Genomic DNA, 22,649 nt, shown 5'->3' on the forward strand with positions numbered 1-22,649 from the left:
CCCAAATAAGCTTTTTAACCAACGCAGATGGTGTAGGTTTGATCCAGGGCTGTTACATAAACACGTTAGTTTATAAATGAAATTGTCCAACCTCAATGACAAATAGCTGTACATCTGCCTAATAATTATTTCTGTACCATTTTTAGAACAGAGTACTGTAATTATTTTCCGTGATTATAAAGAATTTGGGAATGAATCACACAGATGCTTTGCTATTTACAGTTAAACAATTATTTCCCTTCTCCTTCCTTACTATCCAATAATATTTCTTTATTATGTTGAACCTAAAAATTGAACAAGGAAAGGTAATGTAAGCCAACATATTAAAGACAGTAATCACCCAGATTGCTACTGCTGGGGAAATAATTCTACCATATGTCCTCTGTTCCATTGATTGTGAAATTGCTGCTCTCATTAAATGGTTTGCTTGACCCTTAGTGGAGTAACCACCATTTTCCTCTTTTAGAGTTGCAATTTCATTGCTTGTCTTTTATCCCTGGAATAGATTTCTAATGATAAAATGCTCCATCATATTCTTCCCTATCTCCTCTATTCCTGCTGGCAGTCTCTTCCATTTGACTCCTCCAAGAAGTTTAGATTATTTATATTATATGGCCATCAACTTGGTAGGTGCTATTGGAAACACAAGTTTTTTTGTTGTTGTTTTTTGTTTTGTTTTGTTTAATCACAGTTAAGTATTGCTCTGGCTTGGATGGAGAATGAGAAAAAAAAACAAAAAGGGAGGAGAAAATGAATACTGAAGAATGAACTCTTATATAATGTTTTAGATACTTGAGGAGAAGAATTATAGAAATTTTCGTGGTTTCACATTCACAAGATTTTGTTTAGGAAATGCATAGCGGGTAAAATTTGTCATCCAACAAGTATATAAAAAATGCTTCCTATATAATTAATGTGTGGTTATACCTTAGGGTAAGGTGATCCCTGCCTATACTGGAATCACAGAGGGAAAAGAGACATTAAAATGAGACTTAAAATGAGAATTAAAAAGTGTAAAAGTCTATATATAATTACAATATTTTAACCCATATAAAAATAACTTATAGAGGTAAGAGAATTACATTTGTTAAATAACAGTCATGTCTTTAATGTCAGGAAAAGAATAAATAGTAAATATAATAGGACTACGGAATTCTGCAAACATAAGTTTGATCTTGCCCCATCACTCAACTATGTGACAGAGAGTACCAGGGATGAGATCTGACAGTGAAAATATCAACATTAAGGTAAAAAAAAAAAAAAAAAAAGAAAAAAAGAAAAGAAAAGAAAAAAGATAGCTTTAAAAAACTGTGACTGATGATCTAGTCAAGATTCTCAGAGAGTATACTGGTATAAAATAAAGTTGGCTCCTATTTTGAATATCATTTTTTCCATATTATGACATTTTTGCAAATGTTAAATGTCCAACTGCTTGTTAGAACATTAACCCTAAGCTTGCTGCCGAATCCTATAAGTGATCTTAACTCAATAATAATATAAAACCTTTAATATTCTATGGGGTCACTAACCGAGTATGTATGCTAATGAAACTTTAACTCTGACAAGATAATCTTAATTTGGTAATTTGAATAAATTGATGAAAAATGGGATGTCTGGGTGGCTCAGAGGTTGAGCACCTGCCCCTGGCTCAGGGGGAGATCCGCGGTCTCTGGATCGAGTCTCACATTGGGCTCCCTGCCTGGAGCCTGCTTCTCCTTCTGCCTATGTCTCTTTCTGTCTCTCTCTCTCTCGAATAAATAAGTAAAATCTTTTAAAAAAAGAAATATTTGTAATTTTATTGTCATTCTGGCCATAAAGGTCAAGAAATATATGTTAACAAAGTGAACTATAGTCAAACATTTTTATGAAAGTTATTCACAGCATAAAATGTTTTATCTATTATTTCTGTTTGAACTGAAGATGGAACAAACCATTATAATAGTGCAATATCTAGTTCATTTGACCCATCCAAAATTGGTTTGGTGCATGAGCCACCAGCAAATTCATTTATTATTTTAGAACAGCAATGTTATAAATGCTATTTATTCATGAATGACAACAGTCCTCTTACTTTACATAAGCAATTTAACACAGTTCATTTGTTCAGGTGTACATGGTGAGAGACAATTCATTTACATTATTTTTCTCTTCTAACTACTACACCCCCATATTGTATTCATTTCCCAAGAGCAGTTGCTTAAAAAAAGCATCTGAAGGAGATTTTCTTATTTTCGCTACAGACATGATTTTCCATGCAAAAGTTTGCTAACATAAACAGTTTTTGCTCTATATTTTGAAAGAACAAAGAAATCTGGCATTCTCTACATGGCATAGAAACTGGCACCATTTTTTTTCAGTTCTAGCGGCCCATTTTGACACAGCTATTGTTATTGACCATAGCACTAGAAGTATTAATGATAATAGTAGTAATAGTTTGTACTTGACATTTCTTTAAACAGGTCATTAAATTCTTCTTGCTAAGATGAGCTACATTTTTTCAGAAACACGTACCGTTTTATGTGGGAAGACTTAAGAGAAACAGGCAAATAAACTTCCAAAAGATGAACAAATGCAGTATTTCCTTCTTTGCTATGATTTTAACTGTGCATCACACATAACTGTCTAGGTCAAGTGTAATTAGAGAATCCTTGGTATTCACCAGCTTTACCACGATTCTTCATCTGCAGGTCTTTGAGGGGAAAGGAACTGAGAATTTCATTTCCATCAAATTTTATTCCATCTGTCTCATTTGGGGAAACAATGTGTTAAATATCTGAAGGGGCTCTCTCAAGAGACAGAATTCTTGGGGCACCTGGGTGGCTCAGTCAGTTAAGCATCCAACTCTCAGTTTTGGCTCAGGTCATGATCTCATGGGTCCTGAAACAGAGCCCCACATTGGTCCCCACACTCAGCAGAGAGACTGCTTAAAGATCCTCTCCCTCTGCCCCTCATCATAGTTGCTCTGGTGCTCTCTCTCTCTCTCAAATAAATAAATCTTAAAAAAAAAAAAAAAAAAGAATTCTCTTCTAACACTAAGAAACAAACCAAGACTTTGACACTTCTTAAATCCCAAATTAACTATAGTGAGTCCGTTCCATCATTTGTACAGGGATGCATATTCGACAACAGTTGGGAACCATTGCTACAAATAATGGATAAAAGTTTGCTTGAGGATTCTCCAAGCAAGATTCCATTTTTTTCTGCAGTTGAAAACTCTTTCTCTCCCTCTTTCTCTGTTCCTCCTCCTCTCTATTTCTGTCTTCTTACATAGTCAGTAGAATGCGAATAAGGTCATCATTTTGTATATCTATCTATTTTATGTATCTATCCATTTTTATGAAAATAAAGTATTTTGCTCTTGGTATACTTCTTTCAGGTCTCAGGAGAACTTTTCCTGGACACTGAGCCTATGTCACTACCATATTTTAGGATTAAATGTTTTATCAAATATATTTATGGAATTCATAAAATGCCTATAGTTTGCATTTAAAATTTGGGGATCCCTGGGTGGCGCAGCGGTTTGGCGCCTGCCTTTGGCCCAGGGCGCGATCCTGGAGACCCGGGATCGAATCCCACATCAGGCTCCCGGTGCATGGAGCCTGCTTCTCCCTCTGCCTGTGTCTCTGCCTCTCTCTCTCTCTCTCTGTGACTATCATAAATAATAAAAAAAAAATTAAAAAAATAAAATAAAATAAATAAAATAAAATTTGTTGGAGTCCTTTCTCTTTGACATCTTTCTCACTACTCACAACTCAGGGGCAGACAGTGTAGAAAAAACAATCTGAAAAACGCCTGGGGCACACAGTGGGGAGATTATTCACTATTCTAGGAGTGCATCCCTGAGAGGCCATGTTCAGGGAAATGCCTCTCTGGGAACAAAGGAGCTGGCTGGCACCATTTTCCTCACTGGCCCCTCAGCATAAACACAGAGCCACTGGTGGGAGACGACAAACACTGTCATTGGCTGCCTAAGTCATTTACACAAAGCCCCAACTCCCTTCTGCTCTAGCAGTACTGCCCTTCCATCAAGCTTGTCACAGTCCCAGTGTGTTAGGTCCCTCCTCCAGAAGACCAGCATAAGTCCCTGCCCACATCACAGCTTCTGATCAGAAAGTTCTGCAGGGCTTCAGTTCTAGTATAGTTGGCACCAAGTCTCATTTCACAAGCAGACCAGAGCACACCTAGCTAAAACTCACCTCATTCAGGCCAGGGACATACACTGCTCAAAGCCGGCAAGGAGAGCCTTTGCAGACAACTGGCCTAAGGGATAGAACAACCAGAACACAATAGCAAAGCACACATAGCACATACCCAAGACCGTCCCTGGCACTACCTGACTTCTTCATAAGGCCATTACTTTTAGGAGCAGGAGACATAACTGGCTTCTAACACAGAGAAGAAGACAGAAACTTAGAAAAAAATATCAAGACAGAGAGAATTATCCCAAATGAAAGAAGATAAGGCCACATCCAGAGTTCTAAATGAAACAGATATGAGTTGTGTGCCTGAAGGAGAATTTAAAGCAGTGGTCAAAAGGGTACTCACTGGGCTTGAGAAAAGAACAGAAGACATCAGTGACTCTTATAACAGAGACAAAATTTAAAAAGAATCAATCAGAGATAAAGAATTCAATAACCAATATTGGAAAAGGGCTTGTTGCAATGAACAGCAGACTGGAAGAAGCAGAGGAATGAATTAAGACCTAGAAGACAAAATAATAGGATATAATGAAGCTGGACAAAAGAGAGAAAGAAGAATTATGCAACACAAGAATAGACTTAGGGAAATCAGTGACTCCATCAAACATAATAACATTTGTATTATAGGAGTCCCAGAAAAAGAAGAGAGAAAAGGGGGCAGAAAATTCATTTGAAGAAATAATAACAGAAAACATCCCTAATCTGTGAAAAGAAACAGACATCCAGACCCAGGAGGCACAGAGAATTCTCATCAAAATCAATAAAAGCAGGGTAACACCAAGACACATTGTAATTAAATATCCAAAATATAGTGATAAAGAAAAAATCTTAAAAGCAGCATGACAAAAGAAGTCCTTAACTTACAAGAGAAAATCCATAAAGCTAGCTAGAGATCTCCCCCTACTACAATATAAACTTCAGGAGAACAAGAAACATAGAATTTTCTTACTTCTGAATTGCAAAACCTAGAATATCTATGTTTGTGAAATGTGACCATTTTGAAACTACTAGAAAAGGAAAACAAAATACCTTAATCACAGAATACAAAAATTTTAGTATGAAGAACAGGCATGCCAATGAATCAAAGTACTCAATTGTTAGTCTGGTTCACATACACACACCATATTCATCATTATTAGTTGATTTTCAATGGTGCCTACAGAGGTCTTATTGTTGAACTTGGTGTCTCTATTCTTCTTCTATTTGGAAACAATAACCATAAGCTATCTATAATCCCTGTATCTGTTTAATGATAGCTAAGTTCAATAGTATTTCCATATTCTCAAATGAGTTAAAGTGAGTCATGAAAAAGCCCAACTCTTTTAGGCAGTTCCTTCAGGTTTATTGTTACGATAGCCATAAGATTAGAAAAATGTATGCCATTATCTTCATGACAAATAAAGCAATGAATAAGTAGATGTTTTCCAGAATTAACTCCACCGAACATAAAATGTACTATGACATTAGATCTTACTTAAATACATGGAGCCTCTCCATGCATTTAAACAATTCATCTCAACATCAAACACCTGCTATATATCTACTGTACTCCAGATTTTTTTAAGTTTTGGTTTACAGCCAATTATTAGTAGTTATAAAAGCAGCATTTTAAAGTAGCTCATTAGCCCATATTTCAGAACCTATTTCTCTTTTCAATTTTTTGAATACTGACATAAGTTTCAGAGGCTGGTAGAAGAAACCTACAAGCTAGGATGATTTCTTGAGGGCAAAATTTTAATATCTGTCATAGAAGCTTTTGCTTTTTAAACTTCCCTAAACTCATGGGTTACTCAAATCAAAGAGAAAATAAAAATGACGGCCAAATTAAGGATAAGGAAAGTAGCTGTGCTTGAGTATACATGCACATACACATAAAAAAATACTTAGTAGAAACTTCTGGCTGATGACAGTATGACATCTGCACAACCATTTTAAAGAGTTCATGGATGCTGCTCAAATGTTTGTGATATCAAAGAAACTGAAGGTCAAGGGATGCCTGGGTAGTCAGTCAGCTAAGTGGCCAACTTTTGGTTTTGTCTCAGGTCATGATCTCGGGGTCCTGGGATTGAGCTTCACACTCAGCAGTGAGTCGGCTTGAAGATTCTCTCTCTCCTTCCCCCTCAGACCCTCCTCTTGTTCATGCTCATGTTCTCTCTCTCTCTCTCTCTCTCTCTCTCAAATAATAAATAAATCTTTAAAATTGTCTGACGATCAAATCAATGCTAGCATATTAATCATGAGTGCTCAAATCCAGTAACACAAGGATAAGTACTGAAAAATTGAAATGTTTATAAAAATAATGAAGTCCAAAATCTTCCACATGACAAGATTTAGATAAAGCTATAAAAATAGAATGAACTTAGAAATGAAAAAGATCTAGGTTTGTCTCCTGGCCCTAACCTTCTAAGTTAGAGGAAAACATGGACATTAATAGCTTTGAAGTAGTTTACTAATATTCCGTGAAATAGCATGTCGAAAGGGTAGAGCAGAGTTACTGTAACAGTTACATATGCTAGTTAATTCTATCCCTCTGAGGATTCCATTAAGATCATCTGCAAGGAAAGGAAACTAGACGGAATATTTAACTGAAGATAAGAAATAATAGTAAATAGCATATTGCATGTGCATTGTGCCTGGAACTCTTGCTCTACACATTTAATATAAAATTCATTCTTTGATCCTAGTGATACTCTGAAGAAATACAGACATAGAGAGGTTAAGTAACTTACCCAAGGTCATATAGTAAGAGAGGCAAAGGGCCAGGATTTGAACAAAAGCTACTAGCTCCAGAGCTCATGCTATTCTACTTCCCTAAAATCTAGATCTTGTTCTTACACTTATTTGTCCGTCTTTGTTACAACCAGTTAACAGTGTTATTTAAGTGGAATAGACGAACACAATCTTCAAAAAGTCTAAGTTAAACTTTGTGTATGAATTTCCAACAAATTTGGAGGCATTTGGGATGGCATAATTTGAAGTCCATGTGGCATAGCATACTTTCAATCCAATGTTGCTGTTCCAGGGGCACGTCAAAGAGATTGGCTGTCTTAATCTATAGTAAAACTCACAAGATGTCCATGTAGATGACACAAAAACAGAGCATTGAATTTCATGAGTTGCTTCCCATGGCTAATGCTACAAAAAGTCATTAGAGAAACAATCAAAACTTGTTTATTTATTTAAAAATTTTCAGAGCAATGCTAGATTTACTAATATTAATGATACTAATCATCATATTCACCTTGCTAAATTTTTACATATGTGATTGCATTTGCATCTTATAATAATCATATGGAGAGATCTATTTTTATATCAGTTTTACACACAAAACAACTGGGGAAGAAAATATGGATTTTTAACTCACCAGCTAGTAAACAGTAGAACCTGAATTTGAATCCAAATCTTTACCTGGAAAGTCTACTTGAGACCCCTCCCACGGTGATGAAGATGAAAACATTTTAGGTAAATAAAATGCAAGATGTAAAAAAATCAGAACTAATTGTTGTATTTTTCTCATCTGCTGTTGTCATTTTTAACTTCTGATTGGTGCCTATAACTGTGTAAATTGAATGGTTTTATTACAAGTAGAAATGCTAATGTTAGAGGCTTGGAGTAAAACAGATTATTATTATATTATTATCCTGTTAGTGGTGTTTCAAAGAAAGTAACAATTTGAACTTTGTGTACTTATTCTTTATATCCTATAGTGATGTACTGAAAGTTGATTTTTCTAAGGAAAGTCCGAATTTTCATTACAGGTTGAGTTTACCGCTACTGCAGGGAAATCTTTTCTTTCAAAATGGAATTCTTAAAAATTTTGAATTCTAAATTTACTTTTAAGGGCACCGGCTAACAAAAATAGCATGTGAAGATCATATTTAAGACTTCCAATACTAGTAATTCTAGTAATCCATCATTATATAGCAGCAAAAACTCGAATAAACAGCTTTTAATATGATGGACAGAGAATGCTCCACAAGTGGGTTGGGACACACACATCATCCAGATTTGCTTATCAGTTCAGGAACAACAGTCTCCAAAGAAGCACACTGATTCTTTGCTGGAGGAATGAGATATTAGCGTACTAGTTCCCCACAAACATGTGTCACATTGAAAGAACAAGTCATTTAAAATCTAGTTGAATGTGGGCACTGAGTGGCTCAGTTGATTAAGTATCTGCCTTTGACTCAGGTCATCATCCCAGGCCTGTGATCTAGCCCCATGTCCAGCCCCACTTTGGGCTCCCTGCTCAGTGGGGAGTCTGCTTCTCCCTCTCTCTCTCCCCCCCCCTCCCTTGGTTGTGCTCTCCTTTGCTGACTCTCTCTCTCTCTCTCATAATAAATAAATAAATAAATAAATAAATAAATAAATAAATAAATAAATCTAGTTGAATAAAATCTGAGAACTATTATAAATCATGACCTCTCTGAACTGAAAGTCATCTTGTTTAGTCACATGACAATAAAACTCATCTAGTAATGTCATACTCTGAATGCCCAAGAAATTTGTCTTTAGATATTTCAATATCTTTAGTAGCACTCACAAGTGATCATGACATCATTTCATAAAAATTGATACTGCAGGGACAATTATTTTTCCAAGATTACATTAATCATGCCCCTTTATCTGTCACAAGGTAAATTATTAATTTATACTGTAATAAAGTGAAAATAACATGTGCTCTGGAGTCCAACTTCTCTGGGTCTTAACTTCAACTTGATCTCTTACTAGTTGGGTGATCTTGGTCATATCAATTATTTTAATGCTCAATTTCCTCATCTTGGAAGTTTCTGTGAAGTACATGAAATCATATACATAAAGAATTTAATAAATATTCTGACTATGTAAGCATCCATTAAATAATAGCTGATTTTGATATGGTTGCTGTTATAAATAATGTCATTTTTACTAATATGACTCCTTCATTGAAAGGTTATCAGAAGATGATTGTGAAAATGTGACACCAATTTTTCTTGGATAGAATCCCTTCATTCTACTAGTAATACCCAAAGTATTAACTTCATGAAAAGCCATCAAGCACTTAAAGTTTTTTTGTTTGTTTGTTTTTGTTTTTGTTTTTTGTTTGTTTTTTATCACTTAAAGTTTAGATATTCACAAAGTTCCTGGGCTGTGAGAAAATTTCATCTGGAATTAATTTCTTTAAAATTCACTTTAAATTAGAGCTATACCTTTTCATTAAAAGAAAAATAAATTTTAAGCAATTAATCAAATAAGGCATCCTCAGTTGATTGCTCAGAACCACTCACATTTAGCCAAAGAAGTTGGATTATTGAGTTATGAACAAGATAGTCCATCTTGCCTATTAAAAATTAGCAGCCCCACTGTGGATGCCAGTTTGGCAATATGTATCAGAAGACTTAAATATCTTTACATGCTTTAGATTTATCAATTAAAGTCAAATTTAAATAAATAATCTTTAAAAATCTATACAGAGAGGATCATTCTAGAATTTTATTAAATAGTCTGTGATAGGGGGATGGTCTATGTAGGTCTATTATTATCTAGGTAAATTATGACACAGTTATTCAATTCATTGTAACAAATGAAAAATTCATGAAAATCAAGTAGCAATTTAGAAACTGCAGCATAAAAAACTGCATAAAACTATTAGGATAATTACTAAAATAAGAAAAAAGAAGCCTAGAACTAATGACCATAAGGGAACACATCAAAAGTGGCATTAGGAATCTGAGTCTTTTTTTATTCTCATAATTATTCATTTTTTGTAATTCTTTAGCAATAAAGCAAGTAATTTATAAACATTTGTATCAACCCTACCTTCAGACATGGTGGGAGATTGCAGAGGAAAGTGGAACATAAATGAATATAATTTTACTAGTATTTCTCCCAAAGAAAGGTCTTTATTATTAAAGTGGAGGAGGTGTGTACATGTGTGTAATGTATGTCTACTGACCAGCTTTGGAGTTAACACTATATCTTAGATTTTCAGTGGATAGTAACAGTGCTTACTGGCTCATGTGGTTAAGAGTTGGGGGTACCATGTCTAGAGGTAGGAGTGACCAGCCACTATCTTCCAATGACTCACCAATGATAAAAACTAAAGGAAGTATTGATTTTTCTCTGGTTATAATAATTGCAGAAATGTCATATTGGTGGAGTAAAACACAAAAACAATGTAAAACATAAAGTCTTTTTGATTGACAAAAATATATTAGTTACAACAAAGGAGGAAATAAAGCCTAGAAGCATATAATAATGTTCAAATGGTTCAAAAGGAAATTTCAAAAGGAAAAACTTCAAGTACTCTGACACTGCTATGACTCATTCTCAGTATCTCATTCATCTTTTAGTTCCCAATGTTTGCCATAATTTTGAGGGTGAGATAAGCATATGGGGCTATTGTTGAAAGTCTGCTCATACATTTATTTCTAAAAATTCTCTCTCCAAAGGTTTCCATGTTCTTTCAACAAAGTGTCAAGGACCTAAATACAAAAGCCTTTGCCTTCAATGAAATTTCCATATAATAATCTCAATGATTTTTCTTGTTTTTATCCTAAATCATAACCTAAGTCTTTTTTTTTTCTTTTTAAACAAATTGAATTTACCATTCACTGCTGCCTTAAAGATGATTTTCAGATGTTTCGAATTCAGTTGCTTTGGGCCTTAGTAAGTCTTCATTAAAGCCTTTTCCTTCCATCTATTTATTGGACATAATGAAGAATAATTGTATAAATCTTTAATAATTAGTGCTTTTTTCCATCAAGAGTATATATAATTTATTAGTTATCTTTTTATCTCTCATTTGTTTTTAAGTGTATGAATATAGCAACCCAGCAAAGCTATAGCACTGAATTTATTTGTGGACATTATTCCACTAAAGATTAATACAAGTTAATTGTGTCAACAGATTCACGCTGAACTTATATTTATTCAATAGAATATTTCCTAAGTCCATCAATAATAGTCTATTGAAAATTTATTTTTAATACCCTATTATTAAGGAAAAATAAATTTACATTTTAGACTTTTCAATGATATATAATAACTTTGCTTGCTAAATACAGATCCAGAAAAATATCATGTAAAAATTTGGTGGTATTTTATTATAAACTAGAAAAAAGTAGATGTGTAAAAATAAATTATAAAATCTTGATCAAATGAGTATTAGATTTTTAAAATTATTTGAAAATAACTTATTTTGCTTCTGGACAAAAGAAAATCTAACTTGAATTTTTGTAACTCTTCAGGGATTGAACACCCAAAATATTGTCTACACTGAGGTGTTTTTCTGAAAGGCAAATTACACTACTAAGGAGTATGGTACTTAAATTTCATATCCAGTTTCACTATAATTCAAAAGATACATTATTCATAGGTGAAAAGTGACATGGAAAAGGATTTTTCATTTAAGAAGAATGCAGACAATTAGCCCCCAAAACAGGAAAAATTGGTAATCTTTAGATTTTTGAAGTTCTACAAGATTTGATGAGAGGAATAGAAACAATATCCCTAGGTTATTTGTGTTTTGAGAATCAATGTACATTTTGAAATTTTGGCAATCTTATGATAATAGTAATATATTTAAGAAATTCCTGAAACCAATGGGGAAAGAAACCACTTTGGTGATCAAGGGACAGAATAGTTAAGAAGATTTATTCTCTTACAATATCTTACAATGTCTTATTGTCTTTAAAAAGAGGACTCCTAAGAGACAGAACAATATCTGTAAATAAGGAGAAATTAAGGAATGTTCCTGGAAAGAAAGAAAGAAAAGGTAAGGGGTCCTGAGTGGCTCCATTGGTTACGGGTCTGCCTTTGGCTCAAGTCATGATCCCAGGGTCCTGGGACCATGCTCCCTGCTCAGCAAGGACCCTGCTTCTCCCTCTCCCCTACCCCTACTCCTACTTGTGCTCTCTCATTCTCTCTCAAATAGATAAAATCTTTAGAAAGAAACAGTAGAGAGCCATGATTACAATGTTACAGCTGGATAGAATGAGAGACCCATTTTGAGTTCTCAGCTCTTCATCACAGTTTAAGGGTGGGATGGGGCTATTCCAAGTGACCTAGGACTTAGATGAGTTTGTGGTGGGTAATAAGACCACTATCTGCGCCAGTTCTGAGAAGCATAAGCTATCAGACTGGTTACAAAACTGTGTGGTCAGAGAGGTCTTTCCTTTTTTGACAGATCATTTATCCATGAATTTATTGAATTGGAGAGAGAGTGGGCTGCTGTCTTCCTATACCTTTGTAACTAACATTCCAGATGGAGTAGGTGCATCTCTTTTCCCTTTGAGCTGGAGAAAGGGAAAAACTGCAAAGTGGAATCATGCGTGTGGGGGCATCTTTTCAGGATAGAGGACGACTCAAATCTTTTATGTGTTGAAAAGTGCCACATGTTTTCAAAAGGGGCTTTTCCTGTTCTCAATATAACCATTCTGGGCAATTGCACATAATTGTAATGAATAAAAATAGAAAACTCACAGATGGAAGAGATTCTAGAGCTGGCTGGCTAGCATGGGAGCAAGAGCCTCCCTCGGAGTGTGAAATGATGCTAAGTATATTAGTTTCCTCAGGCTGCCATAACAAAGTGCCACACTTCCGGTGGCTTAATATAACAGAAAATTATTTTCTCACAGTACTGAAAGCTGAAAGTCCAGGAATCACAGTCTCAGCAAGGCTCTGCTTCTGCTGTGATTCAGGGTAGAATTATTCCTTGTCTCTTCCTGGCTTCTGGTAGGGGCCATCGGTGCTCGGTACTCCTTGGTTAGTACCTGTAGTCACCAGTCTCCGCTTCTGTTGTCACACAGTGCTCTCCCTTGTGTGTCTTTGTCTTCACCTGGCTGTCTGCCCTCTGACTTTCTTTCCCTTTTTCTTATAACAACATAGTCATATTGGATTAAGGACCCACCCTACTCCAGTATGACTCTGTCTTAACTATTACACCTGCCATGAGCCTATTTCTAAAGAAGGTTGCCTTCTGAGGTGCTAGGGATAAACTTCAATACATCATTTTGGAACACAGAGTTCAATCCATAATACTGGGTAAATAAAAGTTTTGGTCAAATTGACAGTCCCCTTGCAAACAGTCAGAATTTGCTTGGCCAGGAGGTCTTCATCAGGTAAGACTGCTAAAACAAAACAAAATATCTTAGACTGGGTGGCTTAAACAGCACAATTTATCTTTCACCATTCAGTGTGGAACTGGGATCAACAAAATATTTGAAGACATAAAGGGAAAAGATAGGAATGGGACCAAGCAAATGTGGCATGTTTAAGAAAATGGAACACATAGCAAAATAAAAATCAATGATTGTAAGAACTGATCATTTCTCTTAGTCTTGACCATAAAAATGCTATGTGTAAAACTTGCCCACGCTGATAAGTGTTCAAACTTCACACTGTTTTGTGACTGTTCAAACTTAGTTGAAGAAAAATATCACTTTGAACTGTCTGATATAAACAAAATATTTTTGTCCTCCTCAAATTGAGGTATTGAAACCTTTGATCCCAGTATGATAGCGTTTAGTGTGGGGCCTTTGGGAAGTGATGAGGTAATGAAGTCACTTAGATGAAGAGAAAGGAGATAACATGCTTCCTTTCTCTCCCCACTAAGAAGAAGCCCCCCATTAGGAACTGAACCTACCATTCTTAGCCCCCAGAATGGTGAGTTTGTGATACTGAGTCCTGTATTGGGCTCTGCATTCAGTGGGGAGTCAGCTAGAGGATTCTCTCCTCTCTCTTTCATGTTCCCCCTGCCTCCGTGCTCTCTCTCTCTCTCTAAAATAAATAAATAAATATTAAAAAAAAAGAAAAGAAAAAAAGAAAAAGAAAAGGAAAAAGAAAAAGAAAGAGAAAGAGAAAGAGAAAAAGAAAAAGAAAAAGAAAAAGAAAAAGAAAAAGAAAAAGAAAAAGAAAAGAAAAAGAGAAAGAAAAGAGCACGGACTCTGAAGCTGAAATGCATGGGTTCAAATCCATGCACTCATATATCCTTGTTTTGAATTTGGTTAGACTATAACGTTCTATCCCCCACTTTCTCATCACTAAAGAAGGGGATAACAATAATAACTACCTGGTAGGGTTATTTTTAAGATTAAATGGATTAATACACTTACAACATTAAGAGGAATGCTTGGTAAGATGAAAAGCATTGTTTAATATAAACTGTTGTTATTATTATTAATCTATAGCCTGACATTGAAAGATGGCAATGCTCTTACCTTAGAAAGCTTTCTCATGTATCTGGTTTAAGATAGATGAAATGGGAATCTGGAAATGGATCCTGTTTCTGACACTTACTAGCTCTGTGAACTTAGACTAGCTATGGAAATTCTACAGAACTCAATTTTATGTCCTGCAAATTAGGACTAATCTATCTCATGAGGGTTGAGAAAATTATTTGGCAAATGACAAGCTTTCAAACCTAACTCCTTTCCATTTCCTTTCTTCCATCTCACCTTTGGATGGTGGAGAACATGAACTGGAGAAATGGAAGTCTGGAGGATTGGAGACCAATTAAAAAGTTACTGCAATATCAATAGTAACACATGAGAAGGGAGCAGATAAAGAGCCATTAGCAAGAAGAAATGGAAAACAGAGAAAGTAGGAGGCACTGTCAATTATTGGTAAATGATTACATGTGGGATTAATGAGAGATGGAGAAATGAGTGATGATTCCAAGCCTCCTGCAAAAGAAGTTCTTTAGGGTGGTACCACATGGTTAGGCATATATAACCAACCAAGTCACATGTAGTATCAGTAGTAGTACCTGAAATACTGCATTTCTCTGTCTTTCTAAATCTTCAAACCCATACTACCATACTTTAAATTTCATTATTTTTCTTCCATTCTGCCTGCAGTTTTGTTCCTAATAAACAGTCATGGTTTCTCTGCAACCTCAGAGAAATTTTAATATAGCTGTTGAAAAAAAGTATTTTCATCGGGAATGATATTATTATAAAATCTATTTATGAAGTACTTGCCTGTATCATTGTTTATTGTATTGTGGGCTCTATTGTGTATCCATAGACCCTCTGGCAATAATTTCAATATTGCTAGCTATTTAATAATCAGTATCAGCATTATTAATGACTTTGGAAAAAATTTTCTCGATGTTAGTTATTACTTATGAAAGGCTGAAGAAAGGTACAATGAAGTGCTTTGAGAAACATAATACACACAAATAATAACAATTACTACTATATTATCTAATATAACTGAAGTCAGTAAAAAAATCAATACCTATAAAGCCTAATCAGACTTCTTTTTTTAAGATTTTATTTATTTATTTATTTGATACAAAGAGAGAAAGACAGCTCAAGCAGGAGAAGGAGCAGAGGGAGAGGGAGAGGCAGGTTCTCTCCCGAGCAAGGAGCCCAATGCAGGGTTTGAAACCAGGATCATGACCTGAGCAGAATGTAGATGCTTAACTGACTAAGCCACACAGTGCCCCCCTAATCAGACTTTTAATCCTATTTTAAAAACAAAATAACATATATATAAATAAAAACAAAATTTCAACCTTAAAATCAGTTAAATTATATGAGTAGCATGTGATTGGAAATATAGTAATTTTTATCCAATGAATAATTTATGTTTCAATATACAAAAATTAAGTTCACTTGTAATTTTATTTATTCCTGCAAAAGTAATGTTATATATTATTGTCGTTACCTCATTATCTGTGAATAATTTTTGGAGATTTGGGCTATCTTAAAACTTTACCTTCCATTTTAAATAGGAGAAGTAACTGTGGTATATATAATGCAAAATACAGAGGATGACAAAATTTTAACAAAACTTTATAGAATGAAATCTAAGATTTAAATACACAAAATTAAAAGGTTGATATGAACTTTAGAATCATAGTGATGATATTCAAGGTAATTTACTGGTAAGATTTGAACTCCAAATGTTCTATGAGGTGAAATGGTAAATTATACTAAATAAGACAAACTAAACCAATTTTCCATAAAATAATTTCATAATCTATAATTGGAAGAAAGAGGTTAAAAGTTACAAAAGTCTCAATATCAAGCTCTCATATTTGAAACTCATAAAACTTATAATTCGAATTTAGTGATTAACAGGACAGTTCTGAACAAAACCCAGTAGATGGCAGTAGGCTGTTATAAAGACATCAAGAAGCCTAAGAAATAAATTATGCATTGCCAATATTACATCTGTACATGGAGAATTTAATGAATAAATTAGTCTATTCTTTTTAATACAGATATGACATCCCCTGGATGCATTACACTATAGCCTGGTTTCGTGGCATTAATTAATACATTCCTAAACACTACAAACACATATTTTTCTAAGATGGCATCAATCATTCTAAGCCTAACCTCAGTAAAACCACCTAATCATAATTGACAAATTTAGAGATGGTCCAATATGAGTAAAAGAAATAATAACTGTGAGAGTATCTAGGGGCACTTGTGTGTCTCAGTCAGTTAAGTGACCAAGTCTTGACTCAGGTCATGATCTCAGGATGATGAGACTGGGCCCTGTGTGGGGCTCCACAATCAGCAGAGTCGGCTTGAGATTCTCACCCTCTCTGCCCCTCCCCCTGCTTGCATATACTGTGTCTTTCTCTCCCTCTCTCTAAAAATAATTGAATACATAAATCTTTAAAGAAAAAAAGAATATCGAATTCATTCAGTTCGAGAACAAATGTTAAGGAGGCAACATTCTATAATGGAAACTGTACAAGACCAGTTATTCTAAAGGGTAGGAGTATTAGATATGATTTCTCTACTTACTACTGTCTAATTGTGAGCCAGTCATGGACCATCTCTGTGCATTAATTTCCTCATCCATGCAATGGTTATCATAAAACTTTCCCAACATAGCTCAAGCTCTATATACATAAAATAAAATGACACATATAAAAGTAACTGTTAAACACTATGCAAATATAAGATTATTTTTCTCAATATAGAAGCCAAAGAAAGAGAATTTTAAGAAGAGAATTAATCCAAAGGCATCAAATGTTTCAATGGAATTAAATAAAATGAAGCTCAAGGAGAAAAGTTGCTAGATTTGGTACTTTTAGTTGTTTGAGAATATATCTTTAATAAAATGGTAAATATATTTTGACTTAGATGAAGATCATTGCCTCTATCATATGGTATAGTGGTTATGTGCAGAGGCCCCAAAGTCAGACCAGTTGAGTTTATAACTTCCCAGCTGTTTGACCTTGGATAAATCATGTAAGTCTCTGTGCCTTTGCTTGTTCATCTGTATTATGGGAGCAATAACAAAAACTACCTCAACTTGAATAAATCTCTGTCAGCTTCCCTCCTCAATAAAGTGGGATAACAACTATTAATTTTATTGTGAGCTTCAAATAAGAGAATGTTTATGAAAGTATGCAGATATAATGTGGCAGCTTTTCCATTGACTGATATTTGAATTTGACTTTTGATTAACTCTATTACCTATTGTGTCTTCTAATATTGAATACATACTCAAACATATTTGCAGCCACGCAGAGGAGACATTAAACTGGATGATACCATATCCATGAATAGCCTTTAGCAGCATCAGAACTTCCCCCTTATGATAGCAAAAAAGGGATGAACCATACATGAAACATAGCTAGAACCTTGGCACTTTCCCCATTCTTCAAACAACAAGAAATTGTCCTATTATTCTTCTATGGTAAGTCAGTCAAAAGTCATTACAAAAAGTTAAGAATTGTTATTGTCTTACTATCTCTTCCAAATTTGAATGCTGTTAGTTTTTTTTTTTTTTTTAAGATTTTATTTATTTATTCATGAGAAGCACAGAGAGAGGCAGACACAGGCAAAGGGAGGAGAAGCACAGTCCATGCAGGAGTCCAATGTGGGACTTGATCTCTGAACTCCAGGTTCAAGTCCTGAGCCTAAGGCAGATGCTCAACTGCTGAGCCACCTAGGCATCCCTGAATGCTGTTAGTGTTCCTGAGATGTTTATGATTTGTTTGGATCATCTTGCATTTTCTCATTCAATCTATTTTTTGAAATGATTTTCAAGTTTAAGGTATTATTTAAGAACATTGAAGAAAGTTTATCTGTCTATATGAAGGTAAGTAAGCCATGACTCAAAACTCTTTAGCAGCCCCATTAAACTAACTATGAGTATGACATGCGAATGGGAAAAGAAGTGAGTTTTTATTTGTCTGAATACTCAAAAGCTATACATGTAGTGGTAAATTTGAGGCACATATTTATAAATGTGCATATTTTATTTTGAATTAAAGTGCAATCTACCTTATAAATACATATGTTCTTCCAGTGAATTAATGCACAAATTCATACTTTCAAACACAGAGATTATTTTGCTTTTATTTTTGTGTAATCGCTTTTTGGCAAGGAACAAATATGATTGGCTCTGAGTTATCCAACAGGAACATGTAGTAAAATAAGATAGGACAGATTTTTGTAAACAGTCTTATATATTTGCCTTTTCCAATTCCAGATTAGAGAATCTTGTCCTTACCAGACAAACAGGGTGCACTTAGTCCACTTAATCTAGTAATACAGCACCATCTCAAGAGATTTTTTTTGTTTAGGATTTTCTGAAGATGGAAAAGAATCATGATTAACCTTGTAACTTGAAATGAAATTCTGTCTACTAAAACTTCAAGTTATACATAAATTAATGCAATAGCTAAAATTATTATACAGTGGGCTGTTAAGTAAACTTTCTCTTCCTTCTTATGGAAGTAGGTGGTGATAATCCTTGTTAATTATGAACAAAAGAATTCCCGATGATACTGTGTTTTCCTTGGCCTCTGAAGATACACTGCTCCACACTTCTTCTTTACTGGGGGTTAGCTAGACTCACAGAGATGGATTCTGATCTGTTCCTATGGGTAGTAAGATTTACCTCCACATAGGAAGGTTTGCAATTGTTCTGTCTTTCTAAGCAACAAATAGGTAACTCTAATTCTGGAGTTTAGATCTCAGGAGTTCATTATTGGTGTACAGCTAAGCCTCTCTCTCTTTGATAGCTATCAAGTGATCTCTAGCTACCTAACTTCTTAATCTATTTCTCAACTGGTCCTGAACTCAGGCAAAGAAAAAGATTTCCATTTATTAAGATCCATAAAATTCCAGCAATGAAAAAACACAAGTATTTTGTTTCGAGATACATAAATGTGTAATACAAATATAAAGATATCTCTGAAAATAATGTACTCTGACCTCAGGTAACACCAAGACCTTAATATACCGTTCATGAAGTTGTGTTTCTTAAGCTGGATATCAGGCATACAAGTGTTTGTTAATTCATTCTTGGAAGTATTGCTGCATTTTTCTTTATCTAAGCTGAGCACTCTCACTCTATTTTCTTTCCTCTGCTGTTGGCAGTTCTCTGTCGGCCTGGGATGAAAGGAGGGTTTATATACAAGTTTTGGCAAGAAAGAGAATAGTTTCTTTCTTGATGTACACATTGAAAAATGGATTTTCCCTTGTTCAATACCATGAAATTTCCCCCATTAAAGAAGGCATAAGGCTATTAACTGTGTAACCTTTTAATAACTGATATTAAGAGTTTGGGGTCTACCCAAAAGCTGGATCTCCTGCTTTTCTCCTTAACCTAACAAGCATATCAATATATCACATAGAATCAGGGTCATCATTGTTTCAGCAAGTTTGGAAGGGGTTCTAAGGTAATGTACCAGCACTTACGTGGTCCTTGAAAAAGATTAATCTCTTTAAATCATTCCCATAGCACAGATTCAAACAGCAGCCAAATGTAATAAGCTAATTATGGGTAAGATTCAAGTGTCATTCCTTATTAAATCAACGCTCTAAAAACCCTTCCTAAGTTTCCTAATCAGTAGACATGAACAATTAACATCTAATTAGTCATCCATCACCCTTGCTAAAAATGTTTTAAAAGAAAAATTAAAGAGATTTCTCTCATAAAGATTTCACTGTAAATGTGTAATAGTGTCCTTTTCCACTTACATATTCATCATTTGCTATGTAGCAGCCTACTTGCTAAGATGATTATTTTAAACATGAAATCTATTAATTGGGATACTCCAAGAATATTCAAGAATCCCATCATTTTATGGCTCTAAATGACTTTATTGACAATTAGTCTAACCAACTGACTTTCTTTTTTTTTTTAATTTTTATTTATTTATTTATGATAGTTACAGAGAGAGAGAGAGGGAGGCAGAGGCACAGGCAGAGGGAGAAGCAGGCTCCATGCACCGGGAGCCCGATGTGGGATTCGATCCCGGGTCTCCGGGATCACGCCCTGGGCCAAAGGCAGGCGCCAAACCGCTGCGCCACCCAGGGATCCCACCAACTGACTTTTTAAAGAAGGACACTGAGACTAACCAGGGTTTCACTTGTTGATAAAGCCACAGTTGCATAGAAGGCCAGATCTCAAGGCAATGTTCCATCTTTCCTTTATAGATTAAAAAAAAATTCAACTTTCAACTTACTTCATAGGATTACCAAGTTCCTGTTATTATTTGAGTATAACTACTAAGAGCTCACTTCCATCTGGCTTTAGCAAATCTAAATAACTTAGTAGATACAAGCTAGGAACCCAGAGTCAGAGTGGCTGGGCTCAAATCCCTGTCTCAGCACTTATTAACTGTGTGGGTTTAGATTGGTTACTTAAAGTTTGTGTCCTTCCTTTCTTTTTTTTAAATATGTTTATTATTTAATCATGAGAGACACACACAGAGAGAGAAGAGAGAGAGAGGCAGAGGGAGAAGCAGGCTCCATGCAGGAAGCCCAACGTGGAACGCAATCCTGGGCCTCCAGGATCATGCCCTGGGCTGAAGGCAGCGCTAAACCACTGAGCCACCCAGGCTGCCCATGTCCTTCCTTTCTTATTCATGAAATGAAGATGATAACAATACTGATAATGACAATGATGACAATATTTACCCCAAAAATGGGTTTCAGGATTAAATGAATTAACACTCTAAAATGCTTCAGCAATCTATGGAAAATTTAAGTGCTCATTAAATGTTACCTACTCAAAAATAGTATCTCCTAACTTTCTCATATTTCCTCCAAATTCATTTTCTAGAAAATAATATGTACACCAATCTATAACAGAATAAGACCACTGTTCAGATAGCCCAGTTCCTGAACTTTGTATGTTCTCGCCATATCTACCTAAGACCAATAGAGAAGATATAGTACCAGGAAAAGTGGAAATGCACTAAGTAAGGGAAGCAGAAAACAAGAAAAATTCAACTATTACATCGTTCCCAAACATTAGGTTGTTCTCATATTCATTCAGGCTTATAAAGTACCCTAGTACTGGCAAACAACCTCAGCATATACAAGATTTCAACAGCAGCAGCTTGATTAAGATACATTATTAAAGTGGAAAATTACAAAATAATTTAACTTGGAGCCTAGAATAAAGTTATAATGGATATCAAGAAACTCGGCAATACCAATTGCCTAGACTTGAAGGCATGCAGGGGGAAGGAGGCTCGGGTTTTATTCATTTATTTTTCACTGGCCCTGTGACAGGTCCCACCCTGGGGTTAATATATTTCTATTAAGCTTCTCAGCTTCCAGTGGTTCTAGGCATCCATAGGGTCTATAGTACAAACTGTAAATATAAAAACATAATCAGTATATAATGCTGTCTCTTCTTTCTTCCTATTGTTCCTTATTAAAATGAAGAATTCTATTTTCTTCAATAACAGTCTGGTATCTAAGAACTGTCCTTTGTGATTATGATCTATATAGCAAACTTACATATATTCAATATTCATGTTTTCTTCACATAGTAAACATTCCTTGAAGCTATATTAGGAATAGAACACTTCATAGCAGGTGTTGAGAGTTAGGTAAGGAAGAAGAAATGGCTCTTATCTTCTTGGACTTACATGTAGTTATTTACCATGTGACAAGTGCTCTGGTAGGAGGTCTCTCTTACTCTAGAATCTACATACTATCCAATATTTTTAATTTCTCCTGTATCTGAAATCTTTCCGTCTTTTCTGGACAATTATATTGTTCTTTAAATATGTTCAAGTCTCCTTGTATTAAAACATGTCACTTTATACTATTTCCCCTTTATAACTGAATTTCATAGATTTCTCTGCCCTCCCAATATCCAATTCTTTACAGTTTGTTCATCAATATTCAGAAAGCTGGCTTCACCTCATCCTTCTCCATCAAAATAAATGTCACTGCCTTTGTAAAGATCCCTGGTCATAAATCCAATGCACACTTTTCAATATGTATCTTTTTTTTTATCTCTGAGCAATATCCAATAAAGCACACTTTCTTTCAAAACATACTTTCTGTTTTTAAATATTATTTTTCTCTTACTAGTCTTATTGCTCTTTCACAAAATCTTTTGCAGCTGAGCATTCTTTACCAAGATATTAAATATTTGATTTTCTTAAAGCTCAAATATATATTTTTGTCACTCTACTACTATCCAATAGAAATATAATATGACTCATAAATGGCAAATGTATAATTT

General features: G+C 34.8%; 1 protein-coding gene and 1 long non-coding RNA gene across 6 annotated transcripts in view; one reads left to right on the forward strand and one right to left on the reverse strand.

Annotated features, from left to right (window-relative positions):
• ROBO2 (roundabout guidance receptor 2) overlaps positions 1-22,649 on the reverse strand; it is a 1,648,622-nt gene that overhangs the window by 1,447,079 nt on the left and 178,894 nt on the right. The window lies entirely within an intron of this gene.
• Positions 1-22,649, forward strand: part of LOC112661614 (uncharacterized) — an 80,800-nt gene that overhangs the window by 31,182 nt on the left and 26,969 nt on the right. Inside the window, exon 6 of one of the 5 annotated variants that reach the window (XR_004811079.2) lies at positions 2,460-3,054. The exons of 1 other annotated variant lie outside the window; for it this stretch is intronic. This is a non-coding gene — a long non-coding RNA (uncharacterized LOC112661614). Of the gene's footprint in view, positions 1-2,459; positions 3,055-3,109; positions 3,649-6,241; positions 6,375-22,649 lie in introns of those variants that run through there. 3 more of the 5 variants (XR_003137855.3, XR_007407620.1, XR_003137854.3) reach the window with 3 other exon arrangements.

This window comes from Canis lupus, chromosome 31 (assembly GCF_003254725.2).
Source record: "Canis lupus dingo isolate Sandy chromosome 31, ASM325472v2, whole genome shotgun sequence".
NCBI classification, from domain to species: Eukaryota; Metazoa; Chordata; class Mammalia; order Carnivora; family Canidae; genus Canis; species Canis lupus.